This window comes from Aethalodelphis obliquidens, unplaced genomic scaffold, assembly GCF_003676395.1.
Source record: "Aethalodelphis obliquidens isolate GAN/ISIS:26980383/991018 unplaced genomic scaffold, ASM367639v1 scaffold48, whole genome shotgun sequence".
NCBI lineage: Eukaryota > Metazoa > Chordata > Mammalia > Artiodactyla > Delphinidae > Aethalodelphis > Aethalodelphis obliquidens.
Genome location: NW_020837992.1, coordinates 4,364,858 through 4,382,382, shown reverse-complemented (window position 1 = coordinate 4,382,382; position 17,525 = coordinate 4,364,858). Strand labels below are relative to the sequence as shown.

The 17,525-nt window shown below is 41.4% G+C and overlaps 1 long non-coding RNA gene across 1 annotated transcript; it reads right to left on the bottom strand.

The window, feature by feature from the left end:
* Positions 1-8,422: 8,422 nt before the first annotated feature.
* LOC113607476 (uncharacterized) lies at positions 8,423-15,921 on the bottom strand. Its single transcript, XR_003427955.1, has 3 exons — positions 15,880-15,921; positions 8,977-9,170; positions 8,423-8,468 (listed from the first exon to the last, which is right to left on the bottom strand). It is a non-coding gene; the product is annotated as an uncharacterized LOC113607476 (long non-coding RNA).
* Positions 15,922-17,525: the final 1,604 nt, after the last annotated feature.

Here is a 17,525-nt window from a genome sequence, read left to right as displayed (position 1 = left end):
CTTTGTCCAACAGCAGCCTTTCAACAGGTGGGTGGGAACAAACACTGGAGCTCCTCTGCTCAGCTCGCCATGACCCTGCATGTCTCTTGTGTGAGGCGCAAGGCACGAGCTACTCTATGCAGCAGACTCTACTGATTCTCTTAGAAACTCTACCACAGAACTATTCCTCTCACATAGGCAGATCACAGAAATGGGCTTAGAAAACTGGTCTTTGTGGCTTTCAATTTGTGCAAATGGGCACAATTACCATCCTGAAGGCCATTCCTAGGTTATAAAACAAAGAGCAATTTGTCTTCTCCAAACACATTAAAATAGGAAGAATGATTCAGTTTTTATAATGGTTCAAAGATAGTATAGAAACTTTGATAAAAGGCACTCACTCTATATGCATATAAGGATACCAGTTTTGCTACACTATGGCCTGAATTCATTATTCTTTTCTTTCTAATTAAAATTGCAGTCTAGGATATTTTGATCTCTCTTTTTACATTTCATTTATTATAAGTGGATACTTACTGTTAAAGATGCTAGGTTTCCTTGGCAAACTCTTCATAAAACTTACCAACTATGAGATTATCACTTGTGTCTAAAAGGAAGCAAAAGCCATAAAAAACGTCAGTCTGGCACACAATATGATCAAACAGGAACTCTCAGTCAGTTATAATTCAGCCTGATTTTTTTTCAATACATAGTCTTATTTTTTTCTGATATAAAAAGCTTTTTATGATATAAAAGCCATTGGTTTTACTCACACAATCTCATTTTGTGTACTCAGAGAAGTCTGTTTTTTTCTTTTTAATGTAATATTTTTTGTCATAAAAATAATATAACTACAGCAGAAGATTTATAAAACAGAGCAAAAGAAAAATATCATCCATAATCCTACCACCCTGAAATGTTGTGGTACATTCCTTTCTGGTAAATTTTTCCATGCATTTAAAGTTTACACAGTGATACAATAGGAATGAATATAATGACAGAGGCAAAGTAATATAAACTTTTCTAGTGAACGTATCATAGTGTAGTCCAAGATTTCTATTGTAGAGTTAAGCTGTTTCAAGTTTTATTTGTAATGAAATCCTTGATAAAAATGCACGAAATGTTTTTGTATTTTACATTATTTCATTAGATTGGATTTCTAGGAGGGCTAATTGGCATGAGTATTTGTGTTACTGTCTACATACATTGCATACCTGTTTTTCATAGGGTTTTTGCCAATTATAATTGTACCTTCAACATATGAGGATATCAGTTTCACCACATTTTGCTTTTTATTGGGGGTCACATAAGAACCTTCTGTTGCTGACAATTTAATGGGCAAAGAAATGGTACCTTGTTCTTTTCTTCTGCAGTTCTTTCAGTTTTAGTGAGGTTAAACAATTTCCCCATATTTATGTGCCAGCATAAACATATATGTGCACCCTTTCTCCCAACCCCACATTCTAAGATATTTTCTGCACTTCCCTGCGCCCCTTTCAGTGTTGTGTTTTGTTGATCTGTAGAGAAGAAACACCATTTACCTTAGAAATGTCATGGAGACTTTGATGAACTAGACGATTCAGATGGTAAGGCCGTAGTAGAAGACAGACAGGCCAACTTTAGCTGGAGCTTTTGAGAGAGAGTCTGAGAGGGAGAGAGAGAAGCAAGGTTTTAGGAAAGCAGTTGCTTTAAGGAATGGAACCCTGGGGGATATAAATGGGTAAAGTGGATTTTAGGACATTTTCATGAGCATCACATAGCGTAATCTTTCTTTGAGCCTCTTTGAGAGCTTCCAATAAAGTTGTCTCTTAGTTTTTACATTATTTCTGGAGTTGAATTTTTTTAGCTGTCAAGCAGTACTATGCTGTTAGTTTTGGAGCCAGCACAGTTAAATGTTCGGTAGAATTTACATGTGAAGCCATCTGGTCCTGGCCTTTGTTTGTTGGGAGTTTTTAAATTTAAATTACTGATTCAATTTCATCACTGGTAATTGGTCTGTTCATATTTTGTATTTCTTCAAGGTTCAGTCTTGGGAGATTGTACATTTCTAGGAATTTGTCCATTTCTTCTAGGTTGTCTACTTTATTGGCATGTAGTAGTCTCTTATTATCCTTTGTATTTCTGTGATGTCAGTTGTAACTTCTCCTTTTTCATTTCTGATTTTATTGATTTGGGCCCTCTCCCTTTTTTTCTTGATGAGTCTGGGTAAAGGTTTATCAATTTTGTTTATCTTTTCAGAGGACCAGCTCTTTGTTTCATTGATGTTTTCTGTTGTCTTTTTAGTTTTTATTTCATTTATTTCTCCTCTGATCTTTATGATTTCTTTCCTTCTCCTCACTTTGGGTTTTGTTCTGTTCTTTTTCTTGCTATTTAGGTGTAAGATTCGGTTGTTTATTTGAAATTTTTCATGCTTTCTGAGGTAAGCTCATATTGCTATACTTCCCTCCTACAACTACTTTTGCTGAGTCCCACAAATTTTAGATTATTGTGTTTTTATTTTCATTTGTCCCCACATATTTTTTAAATTTCTTCTTTGATTTCTTCAGTGGTCCATTGGCTGTTTAGTGGCATATTGTTTAGCCTCCTTTTGTTTGTGTTTCTGCAGTTTTTCTGTTGTAGTTGATTTCTGGTCTCATAGCATTATTGTTGGAAATGATGCTTGGTTTGATTTCACTTTTCTTAAATTTACCATGGTTTGTTTTGCAGTCTAGCATGTGATCTATCCTGGAGACTGTTCCATGTGCACTTGAAAAGAATGTGTATTATGCTTTTTGGATGGAATATTCTGTATGTATTATTAAGTCCACCTGGTATAATGGGTCACTTAGGCCAGTGTTTCCTTATTGATTTTCTGTCTGGATGATCTGTCCATTGATGTAAGTGGGGTGTTAATGTCCCCTATTATTATTGTGTTGCTGTTGATTTCTCCTCTTATGTCTGTTAATATTTGCTTTATGTATTTAGGTGCTCCTAAATCTATGTTGGATGCATATATATTTACAGTTGTTATATCTTCTTAGATTGACTCCTTGATCTTTATGTAAAGTCCTTCTTTATCTCTTTGTTTTAAAGTCTATTTTGTCTGATATAAGCATTGCTACCCTGACTTTCTTTTGATTTCCATTTGGAGGGAATACTTTTTTCCATATCCTAAGTTTCAGTCTTTGTGAATCTTTAGATCTGAAGTGAGTCTTTTGTAGGCAATATATATATGGGTCTTGTTTTTGTATCCATTCAACCAGTCTATAACATTTGACTGGAGCATTTAAGCCATTTACATTTGAAGTAGTTATGGGTAGGTATGTACTTATTGTCATTTTATTAATTGTTTGGGGGTTGTTATTGTAGTTCTTTTTCATCCCTTTCTTTTTCTTTGATCTCTTCTCTTGTGATTTGATGACTGTCTTTGGTGTTATGTTTGGATTCCTTTCTCTTTTTTGTGTGTGTATCTATTTTTGGTTTGTGGTTACCGTATGATTCATATATAGCAATCTGTATATATTTATATGATTATTTAAAGTTGCTGATGCATTTTAACAACCCTGCATTTGTATTTTCCTCCTCTTATCATTACTGGTTTTGACCTTGTATTTTACATCTACTTGTTTTGTGTAGCTCTTAACTGATTATTGTGGATACAGATAATTTTACTCCTTTTTGTCTTTTAACTTTCATACTAGCTTTGTATGTGGTTAATTTACTTCCTTTACTCTATATTCGCCTTTACCAATGAGCTTTTTCCTTTCACAATTTTCATGTTTCTAGTAGTGGCCTCTTGTTTTTCACTTGGAGAAGTTTCTTTAATATTTTTGTAAAGCAGGTTTGGTGGTACTAAAGCTTTAACTTACCTGTAAAACTTTTGATCTCTCCATCAAATCTCAATGAAACCCTTCCCAGGTTGAGTATTCTTGGTTGTAGGTTTTTCCCTTTCATCACTCTAAATATATCATGATTCTCCCTTCTGGCCTGCAGAGTTTCTGCTGAAAAGCCAGCTGATAGTCTTATGGGAGTTCCTTGTACTCAATGTGTTGCTTTTTCCTTGCTGCTTTTAATCTCTCTTTACCTCTAATTTTTGCCATTTTAATTACAGTGCTTCTTGGTGTGGTCCTCTTTGGGTCAATCCTGCTTCGGACTCCCTATGATTCCTGGATTTGGATGTCTATTTCTGTTCCCAGGTTAGGGAAGTTTTCAGCTATTATGCCTTCAAATATGTTTACTGCCCCTTTCTCTCTCTCTTCTCTTTTTGGGACTTCTATAAGTGAATGTTAGTATGTTTTATGTTGTCCCAGAGTTGTCCTAAACTGTCCTTATTTCTTTTTATTCTTTTTCCTTTTTTCTGTTCAGCATTAGTGATTTCCGCTAGTCTGTCTTTCATTTCACTGGTCCATTCCTCTGTATCATTTAATCTACTATTGATTCCTTCTAGTGTAATTTTCATTTCAGTTATTGTGTTTTTCATATCTGGTTCTTCCTATTTTATACCTCTTTGTTAAAAGCATCTAACTTCTTGTGCTATTTATCCATTCTTCTCTGGAGTTCTTTGATCATTGTTACAGTCATTACTTTGAACTCTTTCTTGGGTAGATTGCCTATCTCCACTTCATTTAGTTCTTTTCCTGGGGTTTTATCTTGTTTCTTTGTGTGGGACACATGGCTCTCTAGCCTCATTTTTGCCTTATTTGCTGACTTTATTTCTATGTATCTGGTAGGTTGTTTAAGTTTCCTAATATTGGAGAAGTGGCCTTTTATTGGAGACATCCTATGTGTTCCTGTAGCACACTCCTCTCTGGTCACCAGAGCTTATATGCTCTAGGGCTGCCCCTTATGTGAGCTGCATGAGTCCTTCTTTTGTGGTGGACTGACTACTGTGGGTGGCCTGGTAGTCATGGCTGGCCCCCAGTTCAGTTTGTTGCCAGGCCCTGCCTTGTGTGGAGGCTGTTAGCCACTGGTTTATGGGGCTAGGTTATGACTTGGCTGGCTTTGCAGTGGGTCCCAGGTCTAGTGCTGGCTCACTGGTAGAACTGGCAGAGCTGGTTGGGTTCCAGGGTTGGTGGTTGCAGGGTTGGGGTTCCCGGATCTACTGTTGGGCTTCTGGTGGGTGGGACTGATTCCTGACATGGCTGGCTGCAGGTCCTGTGGTGTCCCAAAGCGAGTGCTGGCCCACTGGTGAATGGGGCTGGATCCTGGCGTGGCTGGCTAAAGTGACTAAGGTGTCTCATAACTGCTGATGCCATGATGGTGGGTGGGTCCAGGGCCCATGGGTTCCCAAGACTAGTGCTGACTCACTGGTGAGTGGACCCATTTCCTGGGGACTCTGGCTAGAGCACCCTGGGAATCCCGAAGCTTGTTATAGCTCGCTGGTGCATAGGGCTGGAATCCAGGGCCATTGGCTGAGGGTCACATAGTGTCCCAGAGCTGGAGCTGGCCTGTTGCTGGGCTGAGCCAGAGCCTGGGCAGTTTTGGGACTGTTGCCAGCCTGCTGGTACATTGGCTGGGTCCTTACAAGGAAGGCTGTGGGCTGTGGTGGACCTGGGACCAGTGGCTGGTGGGTGGGGGTGGGGCCCAGGAGATCCTAGAACTGGTACCTGCCCACCAGTAGGTCCAGTAGGTGAAACCAGGTCCTGGGGTTAGTGCCAGCCTACTGGTGTGCAGAACTGGGATCTGTGGTCTCTGACTGTGGTCCCAGAGCTGGTGTTGAACTGCTGGTAGGTGGGGCCAGGTCCTTACACAGCTGCCTGTGGGGTCTGGGTTGTCCTGAAGCTTGTGTTGACTAGCTGGTGAGTGGGGCCAGATCCACTGAGGTTGGCTGAGAGGCTCAATTTCAGAGCTGATGCTGGCCTGCTGGTGGGTGGGGCTGGAGCCCAGTGGTTCCTGGGGCGGGTGCCAGCCTGTTGATGGGTAGGCTGTGTCCTGACATGGCAGGCTGTGGACCTGCAGTTGTTATAGGGCTGGTGTCCACCCACTGGTGGGTGAGGCTGGGTCCTAGGGTCTCTGGCCACAAGGACCCTGGGAGTCCCAAGTCTAGTGACTACACCATGTGTGGTGCTGGGTCCTGGGCCCTCTGCCATACAGGGCTGTGTCCAGGGTTATCTTTGGCTTTAGAAGGTCTTAAGGCAGCCTGCTGGTGGGTAGAGCTGTGCTCAGTACTGGTGCCTACAGGCTGGTGAGTAGGTGCAGGCTTAGGTCCTGAGGCTAAAAAGCTAATGGGGGGAATTCCAAAATGGCGCTTGCCAGCACCAATGTCCACATGATAGAAGGATCTCCCCAAAATGGCTGCCGCCAGTGTCTTTGTCCTCAGGATGAGCTCCAGTTGCTTCCTACCTCTCTGGGAGACTCTCCAAGATCAGTACGTGGGTCACCCAGGCTCCTTTCAAATTACTGCTTCTGCTCTGGGTCCTGGAGCATGTGAGACTTTGTGTGCACCCTTTAAGAGTGGAGTCTCTATTTCCTAGAGTCCCACTGGCCTTCAAAGCCAAACATTCTGGGTGCTCACTCTCCTGGCACAGGACCCCCAGGCTGGGGAGTTCAATGTGGGGCTCAGACCCCTCACTCCTTGGAGAGAACCTGTGCAATTGTAGTTACTCTTCCATTTGTGGGAGTCACCACGCAGGAGTATGGGTCTTCGATTTACCTTGACTCTGCCCCTCCTAGCCATCTTGTTGTGATGCCTTCTTTATATCTTTAGTTGTAGAAGCTCTTTTCTAGTAGGTTCTGGTCATCCTCATCAATTAGTTTCTCTGTAAATAGTTATAATTTTGATGTCCCGTGAGAAGAGGTAAGCTCAGGGTCTTCCTACTCTGCCATCTCCTATACTCAGTAACATCATCAGTTCTGAAGTAAATTACTGACATCAACATGTGATTTTTGCTCTGCGCACCCATCTATCTAGTATAAGGACAACTCAGTAGAGATGGCATGACAGACTATTTCTTTGGCATTTGTTTTCAGTGCCTTGAAAATATTCCCTGTAAAATCTGGCCTTTACTTATTCTCTCTGCTCCCACCTCTCCTCACCATCCCACCCTCCTCACTCCAGAGGGAAGGGTCATCAGAATACCACCAACTGGGACAGATTGTAGCACATCTAAAACATCTGTTATTCATCCTGCAGGTAATTTTGCCTCTGACATTCATAACAAAGCTATATCACAAGCAAAAACGATTGTCACTATAGAAACATGGAGGTTTCATCTAGATACACTGATCCTTCTGGATCGTGGGGAAATGTGCACTGACCAGTAGGACCAGAAAGTTCACAGTGAGGGGCGGCGCTGCTCCAAACCCCATCCCTTGACTGTCACTTGTGCAGTGGGTGGTGCTGTCCCCAGTGAGGCTGAAGGTCATCTCTCTGTCTTGGAGGGGGAGGTCACATTTGTAAGATAAAGTTGCCCTCAGTATCCACATGGGATTGGTTCCAGAATCCCCAGGGATTCCAAAGTCCATGGATGCTCAAGTCCCTTATATAAATTGGCTTAACGTAGTATTTGCATATAACCTAAGTACCCCCTCCTGTATACTTTAAGTCATCTCTAGATTACTTATAATAGCTAATACAATGTAAATACCATGTAAATAGTTGCTAGCATGGGGAAAATTTAAGTTTTACTTTTCAGTAAAAAAAGTTAGTTGAATCCTCAGTTGATTAAATCCACGGATGCAGACCTGTAGATACAGTTGGTCCACTGTACTTCTTTTCCATAGCGAATGTCTCCAGATGAGGGCCTCAGTACATCAAACAATGATTGACTCCTCGTATCTGGACTCTTAACTGTGTGTTTATGTTTCTCCAAAGTTTACCTAACTTATTTTCAGCTTTTTGTGTTTCAGGAAGGTCAAGTTTACTGTATATATGAATTTTATACGTATCGAGTGTTCTTAAAAGTTCCATCATAATCCCATAAGATGTCCAAATAGATTTCCAGTAAAGTACTTTAATGAAATCCAAAATAAAACATTTTCTAATCATCAGGAAGGGATTTTAAAAATCTTGCCTTGCTTTAGTAAACAGAGTAGGATACATCAGTAATGTCTTCGTATATAAAATATTTTTAACTATATTAATTTCTGAGTCTTTGGTATGTTTTGTTTAAACAAGTCATTCGGAAATTTAAGGCACTTCACCTCAACATTTCAAATATTGACTCACCTCCCTGAACCATACTAATTTATCATATAAATCTGTTTTTGTTCTCTATAGCACATCCCTTTTTTTTTTTGGCTGTGTTGGGTCTTCGTTGCTTCATGCAGGCTTTCTCTAGTTGTGGTGAGTGGGGGCTACTCTTCGTTGTAGTGCACAGGCTTCTCATTGTGGTGGCTTCTCTTGTTGCAGAGGAAGGGGTCTAGTTGCATGGGCTTCAGTAGTTGCGGCTTGTGGGCTCAGTAGTTGTGACTTGTGGGCTCTAGAGCACAGGCTCAGTAGTTGTGGCGCACGGCTTAGTTGCTCCGCAGCACGTGGGATCTTCCCGGACCAGGGCTCGAACCTGTGTCCCCTGCATTGGCAGGCAGATTGTTAACCACTGCACAACCTGGGAAGTCCCATAGCACATCACTTTTTAACATACTATTTTATATATTCTATTTTTCATTTGTTTACTGACTTATTTTCCTGTTTATTGTCTGCCTCCCCAAATAGAAAATGAACTCCATGAGAGCAGGGATAAGACTTTCCTATTCAGCACACCCCCTACATGGAAAGTCCTGGCACATGGGAAGCCTTCCTCATAAATACTATGGACTAAATGAGAGGCTGAAAAAATAGTTCACCTATGTGAGGGATAAAAGGACATAAAAATTTAAGAGAGATTAGTCCTCAGTGATGAAACTTAAAAAGTAAATAAATTTTGGCATACCTTTATGTTATCTACTTTCTCCCCACATATTCCCCACAAAATTCAACACCAACATTAAACTAGTTACTTACAGATTAGTAACATGAACACATGATGTATAAGACCTGCCGGACCTTGTAAAAATTCTTACAACAAAGAAGTATTTTACCAGTAATTTAGCTAAATAAAGATCCAGACAACAGGTGATTCCATGAGGTGAAACACACTAGGAAAAATATAAGAGGATATATCCAGGCTGCAGAATTATTTGTACTTATGTTCACACACAGTAATACTGCTCTTCAAGGGGTTTTCATTCCAACTAAGACACAATGGCTGGCAGAGCTGTCTTTTAATCAGAACCTAAGGAAAAAAAGGGTAGCAAATAGGTGAGCAATTCCCATTTCTCCCTTCATCTCTTCACTGATAGATGCTCAGCTTTTTCACTTCAGCCTAAATACCATTTGTTTCTTAGGTTCAGAACAAGGCAGAAGTCTCAGTTCATTAAGGACTTGCATTCGGTAGCTGGCAGAAATTCAGAAGCCAAATTATTCTAAAGTATCACGGTGTCCTGTGACAGACAAAGTAATCAGAACTTGTACGCTTAATAGTCAAACAGACATAGCCCAGTGTCACCTCAGAAGTCCCTGAACGCAGAGCTGGACTCTCCCCAGTGCCCTAGACCCACTCTGCATTTCTCACTGACAGTCCTCTGACGTTCCTCTTATCCTCATTAGTAGGTCATGAGCAAGATTGGCTCCCGACTTGGGGAAGCAAAGCAGGGAACATTGGGAAAGAGAACCGACATTGTTCTTCTTGCCACCAGAGCTGTAATGGCCAGAAGGGGCTCACAGAGGTCTCTGCCACTGAAATGCCCAGATTATTATTAGATCCTATGGTCCTTACGAAATCTGCTCATCATTATTGGGTGGCAGACTTTGTAAATATCAAAGATTCCTTGGAAATTGTTTAGAGTAACTACTGTATTACCCAGTCTTGTTACCTCTCACAGACATTGCATTCTACTGAGAGTACTAGACCCACATGAACAGTTAATAATACTTCCTGAAACAATAACATTGGCCATTATGATCCCAAAGACCAAGATATTACAGATGCAAAGATATATGATTGAATTAATTCTTATCCATACAGTATTACAAATTCCACTCTTGATTGGATTTTATTTTCCTGAAACAACCTTTGCCTGATCTATCACATTGCAAACAATTTTTGTCTTACATGTCAAGCCTTTTACTAGCAGATTTTCCTAGAAAGTTACATTTTCCTGCCTCCAAACAACTATTTCCCCATTTACTTCAAGTTCTAACCATGAATTCAAGATCACTGTCTATATTTATGTTTGTATTTGACACTGAATTACATATGCCATTTTCTCATCTCCTTCATAGTGATGCTCCTGAGTCGTGACACTTATTTCAAAACTGCCCAGCAGTTAGTCCTCCGGGTACTTCTATTCCATAGGTCAGCTTCCCTTTGTGGATTAACCCCTGAACCCAAGAGAGTCACTATCCATCACAGAGTCCCTGGTCTCTCTTTTAGGGTCCCTCAGTCCCTCATCACAAAAAAGCATGCTTTTATCACAAGTTGGAAATTAAGTGGAAAGAGCACACGTCCATTAGGGAGGGGGTTCAGGAAGTCAGCACAAGATTTCACTAGGAAAAAAACCACAGGAGTGAGATGTCCATGTGAGGGACAAAGAAATTGATCCTCAGACCAGATAAGAATATAGGCACCTGCACATCTGGGAGCTGCCAGGCTCCAGTCTCCCTGGGGTGTACAGGGCAGGGAAACAAGCCCCTCTGAGATCATATCTGGGCTCACAGCTGTAGAACACTTCCTGCCCAGCGGAAAAGTCATCCTTGTGGCTTGGGGCGTGCTTACCATGCAGGATTTCTGGTGGTGGTTGACAAACTGAGGAAAGAACAGCAAAGTACCTGTTAGTTACGAGGAAATATCTTCTGCTATATCCTGTGCTTGCCAGGGAGCTTAAAAATCCTACTTAGAGAGTGTGGATTTTAAAAGATGTGCTAGTTCAGTACCCACTTTTTACTGGTAAGCAAACTAAGGCCACAGGGCAGAGCTGTGAGTAGAATAAATGTTTCTTCAACGCCTTGTCTGTGTTTTTTCTACTAAAACATTCCTAAGACTACAAGCAGAATGTTCCTTTGCTCTCCAGGACTGGCCATCCAGTACAGAGCTGTGAGTGCTGGTGGCTAGTTCCATTCTTACACTTCCTAGAAAGCTCTCCTTTCTGGCCTCAACAAGGGATACCTTTGCCCAAGTGTCATCCAACAGACCCCTCACCTAGCTTACAGTACAGTTAGTCACCCATCCCCCTGCATCTTTTCTCCCAACTCCTCCTCCAGAACTATAAGCCTCTGCTTGGTCCCTATGTGCCAGCCTGGATTCTTCCCATTCCACTGCTAAGCCAGCCATTTCAGCATAAGAAGACGAGAGAAGCCGTCAAGAACAAAATCCCCATAAAAGTAAAAAGCTATAGACTTAGAGAATATATTGTGTGGAGCATATTGTGACTCAGATTTTGGCTGCCTCCATTCGCAGCCCAATTGGTGTGTTCTCAGGGCATCAGAACACATTTGAGCCTCAATCTGAACGATATACAATGTATTAAAAATGAATAAGAAGTAGGTTCTATTTCAAGATGGAAACATACAAAGTCCTGAACTCACCTCTTCCCATGGACACACTTGAGTCTACGGCTACGTATGGAACAATTTCCTCTTTAAACCTTTGAAGGCCTGGCTGAGTGAGAACTACACATTGTCCAAACAAGATGTAAATGACATCGAGGTGGGTAGCAGAACCTGGGAAACTATCTCACCATAAACCCTATCCCACCATGATGTCCCACAACCAGGAGGGAACTCTGAACCCAGAGATTCTCCCTGAAGAGCAAGGGTTTCAGACCCCGCACCAGACATTCTAACTTTGGGGACATACACTTGAGAGAGAAACCCCTAAACATCTGGCCTTGAAAACCAATGGGATCACTTCCCAAGACCCACAAGATGATAACGATCTGAGAGACCACTCTTAAAGGGCTCCTGCCCAGACTTGCCCACCCCAGGGCCCAGCTCAGAGGCAGCCAATAGTGCTCAGACATAAAGTGAAAGAGGCTCATCTGCTTAGATTAAAGCCTTGGCCTGAGGGAAGCATCTTATTTAACACACATTTGGAGCCTGCTCAAACACTTGGGGACATAGACTGGTGCATGCCATTTTCACGCTCTTCTATTGTCATGCTTCAGAGCACTGCTGTCTCCTGGAGGGGAACTTTTGCATGTGTCTAGTGCCCCAACTTTTTGTGGCTTCTTCCTAGTGGACACCTCTTTATCCATGGCTCTGGGTACCAGGGGACATTGTATTCCTGTTGCCATGATTCTTTAATAATTGGTGTCACCCAGAAAGGATCTCATACCACTCTCTGGTGCCCCAATTTTTTTTTTTTTTTGTGGTATGCGGGCCTCTCACTGTTGTGACCTCTCCCATTGCGGAGCACAGGTTCCGGATGCGCAGGCTCAGCGGCCATGGTGCACGGGCCCAGCCGCTCCATGGCATGCGGGATCTTCCTGGACCGGGGCACGAACCCGTGTCCCCTGCATCGGCAGGCGGACTCTCAACCACTGCGCCACCAGGGAAGCCCGCCCCAATTTTTTAGACTGCTGCCAGGGGGCACTTCTACATCACCTGGCTCTGGGGGCCAGTGGGTATCACAGGACTGTAACCAATGGAGAGAGAGTTTTTAAACAGCTATCATTCCCTGGGCATGGCAAGAGGAAACAGGCTCAGGAGCTTGGTTTTCCTGTGAAGGTTTTTAAACTGATCATCCTGACTGCAGCCTGAGGGGTGGGCTTCTGATTAGGCAGGATCTTGGGGCTCATTGTAATCTTTTCCAGAGAACTTAGAGGCTGGGCACTATCTTCATGGTCACCCTCTGCCACGCTCCAGTGCACCAGTGTCTCCTGGAGGGTAGCTTTATGTGTGACTGGTGCCATGGTTTTTGTCTAGAGCCCCAGTTTTTGTTGCTGCTTCCCAGGGGATGCCCCTTGATGGCCTGGCTCTGATGGCTGGGGGTCTTGCATCCTGGGTCCCACAGCACTGTGGCAACTGGAGAGATGGTTCTGGCAGGCTACCACTCCCAAGGCACTGCACAGACAGTGGATTGGGGCACACTCCCCAGACTTTCTGTGAAGAAGCCCTCTGTGCCTGTCCTGGAGCTCTGGTCTGAGGAACAGTCTTCAGGTTCGGCACACATTTAGTGGCCTATGGAGCTGCTCTCAGGGAATATAGGCTGTATACATCATCTTGGCGCTCCCCTTCTGCCTTGCTTCAGCTTGCCGGTATCACCCAGAACAGAGCTTATACATTCATCGGGAGCACCAATTTCTGTGACAGCTACTCAGGGGACACCTCCAGTTGGCCTGGCACTGGTGAACAGTGGAACTTATGCTTGCGGTACCACAGGACTGTATGTATTTGCATACTCTTAAAAGCTGATGCCTGACAGTCTGGTTTCCAGTCAGCCTGAATCTAGGTGCTAAGATCCTTCCCTTTGGGTCACTGACATGTCTTGGTACATCCTTAACTACTGAGAACTCTTCAAAATATAATAGATATTCTGGCCAAGCACAGAGTTTTGACAGACAATGAGGGGCTGAGGCAGAGTTGAACAAGGTTTATTTCCTACATGAAACTACTCCTTCAATACTGAAAGAGGTGGTTGTTTCATCTGCTGTTAAGAATCAAAACCGAGAGTCAAACAAAATGAAGAAACAGAGGAATATATTCAAATGAAAGAACAAGAGGAAACCTCAGGAAATAATGAAATTGAGGTAAGTTATTTACCTGATAAAGAATTCAAAGTAATGGTCATAAAGATGCTCACCAAGCTGGGGAGAAGAATGGATGAACCTATTGAGAACACAAACAAAGAGACGGAAAATACAAGAAAGTACAAAATAGAAGCCACAGAGCTAAAGAATACAATAACTGATCTGAAGACTACAATAGAAGGACTCAACCACAGACTGGATGAAGCAAAGAAAGAATCAGTGTGTTGGAAGACAGGGCAGTGGAACTCACTCAAACAGTGCAACAAAAAGAAAAAAGCATTTTAAAATGCTTTTCTTTTAGTCTTGCAAGAAATGTTAAAAGGAATTCTTCAAACTGAAAGAAAGGGAGCTAATTAGTAATAAGAACATGAATGAAAGGATAAATCTCATTGGAAAGGTAAATAAATAGTAAAGGTAGTGAGTTAACCACTTATAAATCTTGTATGAAGTTTAAGAGATAAAATTAGTAAAAACAACTATGATTACAACAATTACTCAAAGAATACTCAAGATAAGAAGACGTAAAATGTGCCATCAAAAACATAAATTGTGGGAGGAGAGAGTAAAAATGCTGAGTTTAACAATGGGATCAAACTTAAGTTGTTATCAGCTTATAATAAACTATTACAGAAATAAGTTGTTATACATAAGCTTCATGATAACCACAAAACAAACACCTATAGTAAATACACAAAAGATAGAGAGGAAATTTAAGGATACCACTAAAGAAAGTCATCAAACCACAAAGAAAGATATACCTGGGATAAAAGAGAGAGTGGTAAACAATAACTTAATTAAAAAAAATTTGTTTAAGATAAGTTTTTTAGAGCAGTTTAGGCTCAGAGCAAAATTGGAGGGAATGTTCAGAGATTCCTCATATACCTGCTGCCCCTCTAAAATAGTCTCCCCGATTATCAATATCCCTTACCAGGGAGTTACATTTGTTATAATTGATGAACCTACAATGACACATCATAATCACTCAAAGTTATAGTTTACATGAGGGTTCACTCTTGGTTTGCAAATTTTATGGGTTTTGACAAATATATAATGACATGTATCCATCATTATGGTACCATGCAGAGTACTTTCATTTCCCTAAAATTTCTCAGTGGTCTGCATATTAATCCCATCTCCTACCCAACCCCCGGCAATCACTGATGTTTTTATCGTCTCCATAGTTTTGCCTTTTCTAGAATTAATTTTTTTAACTATGAATGATTTTACTATGAATTTAAATAACAAATAAAAAGAATCAAATGACTTCCTAAAATACAGCTAATTAAAATACTATTCTTGTAATATTTGATAGTAATCAGACACGTTGTTTACATAGTTGAAACTTAGTTGTGTGTGATTGGGTTCTGTACATAATAATTATTTTGTGTAAAAACATCTATGTATTACTATGGTTTACATATTTATGATTTTAAGTGGATGATCTCTGAGATTTTACCATAGATTATTATTACTGCTGGACTATTTTTTTCTATTGATTATTTAATAACAGCAGGATAAATATACTACCTCTGGCACTACTCAAAAGAAAACAGAAAAAAATATAAAAGAGAAGCCATAAGAAATGAAATAATCAGAATCAGGGGTAATAAAATTATAATGAAAACTTTTCTATCATAACATAATAAATTTAAAATATTGGTATAACTTACTACATGTATGTTCACCTGAACATATGTAACCAAGGAGATGGGTTTAAGATGGCAGAGTAGAAGGACGTGAAGTCACTCCCTCTTGTGAAAACACTGGAATCACAACTAACTGCTGAACAATCATCAACAGGAAGACACTGGAACTCACCAGAAAAGATACCCCACATCCAAAGACAAAGGAGAAGGCAAAATGAGATGGTAGGAGGGGTGTAATCACAATAAAATCAAATCCCATAACCACTGGGTTGGTGACTCACAAACTGGAGAACAATTATACCACAGAAGTCTGGCGACTGGAGTGAAGTTTCTGAGCCCCATGTAAGACTTCACAACTTGGGGGTCCGGCAACAGGGGGAGGAATCCCCAGAGAATCAGACTTTGAATGCTAGTGGGATTTGATTGCAGGACTTTGACAGGACTGGGGGAAACAGAGACTCCACTCTTGGAGGGCACACACAAAGTAGTATGCTCATCAGGACCCAGGGGCAAGGAGCAGTGACCCCATAGGAGACTGAACGAGACCTACCTACTAGTGGTGGAGGGCTTCCTGCAGAGACAGGGGGTGGCTGTGACTCACTGCAGGGACAAGGACACGGGCAGCAGAAGTTCTGGGAAGTACACCTGGTCATGAGCCCTCCCAGAGTCAGCAATTAGCCTGACCAGAGAGCCTGTAGCCTCCAGTGCTGGGTCGTCTCAGGCCAAACAACCAACAGGAAGGGAACTCAGCCCCACCCATCAGCAGACAAGCAGATTAAAGTTTTACTGAGCTCTGCCCAACAGAGCAACACCCAGCTCTACCAACCACAAGTCCCTCCCAAGAGGAAGCTTGCACAAGCCTCTTAGATAACCTAATCCACCAGAGGGAAGAGAGCTGAAGCAGGAAGAACTACAATTCTGCAGCCTGTGGAACGAAAACCACATTCACAGAAAGATAGACAAAATGAAAATGCAGAGGGCTATGCACCAGATGAAGTAACAAGATAAAACCCCAGAAGAACAACTAAATGAACTGGAGATAGGAAACCATCCAGAAAAACAATTCAGAATAATGATAGTGGAGATGATCCAGGACCTCGGAAAAAGAACGGAGGCAAAGAGTGAGAAGATGCAAGAAATGTTTAGCAAAGACCTAGAAGAATTAAGGAAAAAAAAAACAGATGAACAATACAATAACGGAAATGAAAAATGTATGAGAAGGAATCAATACCAGAATAACTGAAGCAGAAGTATGGATAAGTGACCTGGAAGACAGAATGGTGGAATTCACTGCTGCAGAACAGAAAAAGAAAAAGAATGAAAAGAAATGAAGACAGCCTAAGAGACCTCTGGGACAACATTAAGCACAACAACATACACATAACGGGGGTCCCAGAAGGAGAAGAGAGAGAGAAAGGACCCAAGAGAATATTTGAAGAGATTATAGTCAAAAACTTCCATAACATGGGAAAGGAAATAGCCACCCAAGTCCAGGAAGTGCAGAGAGTCCCAGGCAGGATCCCAAGAAGAAACACACCAAGACACATAGTAATCAAATTAACAAAAATTAAAGACAAAGAAAAGTTATTAAAAGCAACAAGAGAAAAATGACAAATAACATACAAGGGAACTCCCATAAGGTTAACATGTGATTTCTCAGCACAATATCTACAAGACAGAAGGGAATGGCATGATACATTTAAAGTGAGGAAAGGGAAGAACAACCAAGATTACTCTACACGCCAAGGGTCTCATTCAGATTCGACAGAGAAATCAAAATCTTTACGGACAAGCAAAAGCTAAGAGAATTCAGCACTACCAAACCAGGTTTACCACAAATGCTAAAGGAAATTCTCTAGGCAGGAAACACAAGAGAAGGAAAAGACCTACAATAATAAACCCAAAACAATTAAGAAAATGGTAATAGAAACATACATATCGATAATTACCTTAAATGTAAATGGATTAAATGCTCCAACCTAAAGACATAGACTGGCTGAATGGATACAAAAGCAAAACCTGTATATATGCTGTGTACAAGAGACCCACTTCAGACCTAGGGACACATACAGACTGAAAGTGAGGGGATGGAAAAAGATATTCCATGCAAATGGAAATCAAAATAAAGCTGGAATAGCAATACTCATATCAGATAAAATAGACTTTAAAATAAAGAATGTTAAAAGAGACAAGGAA